This window comes from Impatiens glandulifera, chromosome 5, assembly GCF_907164915.1.
Source record: "Impatiens glandulifera chromosome 5, dImpGla2.1, whole genome shotgun sequence".
Taxonomy (NCBI): domain Eukaryota; kingdom Viridiplantae; phylum Streptophyta; class Magnoliopsida; order Ericales; family Balsaminaceae; genus Impatiens; species Impatiens glandulifera.
This window is the reverse complement of record NC_061866.1, coordinates 21,621,725-21,625,267: the sequence shown is the minus strand read 5'-3', so window position 1 is coordinate 21,625,267 and position 3,543 is coordinate 21,621,725. Positions and strand designations below refer to the sequence as shown.

The window sequence follows — 3,543 nt, the reverse complement described above, 5'->3', positions numbered from 1 at the left end:
CCCATGACCTGAGCGGGCTGGTCCGTGTAGGCCAGGTCAAATGGGTTGTTAATATTTCAACTCAACCTGTTTAATTGTTTGACGGGGCGGGTCAACCCAACGGGCCTAACCCAAATTGACAGCTCTACTCTCAAGCCCTCAATCGAAAATTTTCAAAAATTCTTCATTGAAGCTCCAAGCTTTGGATTTTTTGAAATTTTCATATTATACCTTAAATCTCGGATCGAGACATCCCAAAAGGTTTCCTAACGTCTAAGGAGTGTTATACAATTCTTGGTAAACTTCCATTCACTCTCTAATTCAATATTTTAGTTTGAAATTGAAATTTTTATATTTTAGTTTTTAAAAGTTTGTATATCGCTTGGTTGTTGAATTTTTTTATTGGAAAACAATCGTAGGATCTTTTACGACCTTTTTGTGAAAGTTAGAATTAATCAATCGATCTTAAACAAAAAAAATCTCAAATTTGAATTTGGAAAAATACAAAATTGGTTTTTTTTTTTTTTTGTTCTTGAGCTAATCCTCAATAATAACATCTTAGAAAGCTTCCCAACATGTTTCTAATCATGTTGGAAACATATTTGAATTATGTTTGATCAAAATAAAAAAATTTAAGTTCTTGAATTGGTCAAAATGAACAGCTAGTGTTCATGTTTTGGTATCAATCAATCATATGAAGTATAAACAAGCTATTGACAAGCCTTAGATGTTCATAATATTTTTGAGAGCTTTGCAGTTTTGATGTTCTTGAGAGGTTTCACTAGAAACTAGAGGTCCAACTAAGGAACTTCGATCAGACCTAGAGGTTCGACCCCAAAATTCTAACTAGGATGGAGAGGTCCGATCTAGAATTTTCGACTAGTATTAAGAGGTCCGAACGAGAAATTTCCAACTAAGACCAAGAGGTACGCCCGAGAATTTTGGCACACGATCGAAAATTCTAGCCTAGGACCAAGAGGCCTTAGCAACCCGATCGAGAATTTTGGCACCCGACCGAGAATTCTTGCCAAGACCCCAGGGCTTTTTTAGCCTCTACCAATAAAAACAAACCCAGGACCGGGGACACCGGTCCTAAGGTATGTTTGGTTGCAATTTTAAAATTTTAAAATTATTTTTAATCATTATTTAAAATCCCAAAATTTTAAAAATAATTTCAAAATGATCATTAAAAGATGGTAATGTATCTCTAACCTCCCTAACCAAAATGATCATTTTTTTATTACAAGTTTATATACTCAAACTTATGTACCCACTTACTTATATTCCAAGATGTTGTTATCGTTTCTATTGAATTTTAATGTAACATATTGGACATTAATTCAGAATTTTTTAATTTATTCATTTATTTATAAATAATAAGTTTATTATAAAATATTATTAACAATATTTAGAATTAAACCAGAAGCTTAAATAAGAAATTACAACCAAACACATTAATATAAATTTTTAAATAAATAAAGCAACAAAGACAGTATTATTATTAGATATATAGTAATAATACTTAATTAAGAAGAAGATTAAATATCTAACAAGAGTACACATAATATATGCATACTTATAAAATATGACATATTTAAAGAACACAGAAGAAAGAGGGATCACAGCAGCATTCATCAATGAGGCAGCAACAACATAAAGCAGCAAGACTGCGACCACGAAAACAAAGTTAGTAAGAATTTGGTCAAGAATCCAAACAATTGAAAATAAACTCAAGTATAACTAAATCATATAATATAAATAATTATTTTTTAATAAATATATTAAAATTATATCAAATACAGTACAAACAATATTTATATAAATTTTAATACACGATCTAAATATTTAACTATATAGTCACATCTTAGAAAAAAAATAAAAGATAGGGTTCAAAGCCAAAACCATTTGAACAAATCAAATTTTCAATTTTACCAGTATTTTGATTTGTAATAGATTTGCATGATCTGGAACAAATACCAAAATATTTTGATTGTAACTCATATTTTAAAAGTTCAGAATACATATTAAATTTATTTTAAATATTACAATAAAGATATAAAGGATTATGAACATTAATTTATTAAAGTATTTATTACTATAAATGTATTATTTGTAACATTTAAAATAATAAAGATAATGAAATATTTAATATTTTTTAAAGGTATTAATATTTAATAGAAAATAATTAAAATAAAAAAACAATATTTATTTAATAAATTAATTGATTTAAAATTATCAAGGATAATAAAATATTTATTGAATTTAAATATTTATTAATTAAATTTTTAAAAAATATATATATATTATTACCAGCCCTCAAGGAAACTGCGTTCTCTCGGTGGTTGTTGAGGAGCACCGTACTGATACTGTGGAGGCGCCATCACGGGCGGTCCTTGATAATAACCTGCCCCCACCCCAATTCAATTATACATTAATAACATTTCTATATTTAGAAACTAATAATATTGCGTCTTTTCTGTTTAAAAATTTTAAATTCACTTTTTCACAATCAAATTATCGGATTTACAATGGATAGTTTTCTTTTACTTATTTATTTATTATTATTATTAATTCAAAAAGTGAGTATAATTCTCATCATTAAGTCATGAATTTTACATGTTTTAAATTAGAATTTAAGTCCTTACATTTGATTTGTTAGGTAGACTTTTAGCACTGAAATTTGGTAATTAAGTTAACCACAATTTCTTTTATAAACTTCTCTAAGACAACATTTGATCTAGAGATTTAATTTTTATTTTAAATAATTGTTTTTTTTTTACTTTTTAAATAATATATAAATATAATTTTAACAATTACATCACTTAATTCTTTATTAAATTTAAATTTTAAATATAAAAAATATATAATCAATTTATCTTAAATAAATTTCAAATAGTCTATTATTTTTATCAAATAAAGATTTTTTTTTTAAAAAAACCCTAAATATCCTAATAAAATGGCAACATAAAAAATCTTAAGATAATAAATAATCAAGTCATTGTATGATTGAGTTATCCAATTATTCTCAAATATTTGAACATATTTATCTAATTGAATATATAAGTTTGGAGGTGAAATGAAAAGTTATGTAATTCAGTTGTAGTACTATTTGTCTGTTCATCTGTTAACATGATGTGAGAAAGAAATACCTTGAGCAGGATATGGGTAAGCATACTTAGGGTTCTCGTTCATGTCTTGCTTCAGCTCAGATCGATCGAACAGTTTAATTATTTACACCACCAGAAATCTTTCTTTATTTACAAGATATATTTTATAGAGAGAGACACACAGAGTTGATTAATCTCAAGTAGTAGTAGAAGAGAATCAATATTTAGAGAGAGATCTAGAAGATGGGGCCAGGAATTAGAATATGGATGGAAGTTCTTTTGGTTCGAATAAAGTGTTCAATTCCTTCCTTACCTACAATTCCTACAAGCATCTATAAAATTCTAAAATACCTCAAATACATATATTTTTTTTATTTTATCTTGAGCAAGAATAACAACTTTTAGTGGACAAATAAAGTTAGAATGATAATATTAAGATTGAGTTCAAAATAAAGTT

General features: G+C 26.6%; 1 long non-coding RNA gene across 1 annotated transcript; it reads right to left on the bottom strand.

Moving 5' to 3' along the window:
• Positions 1-1,505: 1,505 nt before the first annotated feature.
• On the bottom strand, positions 1,506-3,280 carry LOC124940657. The gene is made up of 3 exons (XR_007099503.1): positions 3,129-3,280; positions 2,290-2,383; positions 1,506-1,646 (listed from the first exon to the last, which is right to left on the bottom strand). It is a non-coding gene; the product is annotated as an uncharacterized LOC124940657 (long non-coding RNA).
• Positions 3,281-3,543: the final 263 nt, after the last annotated feature.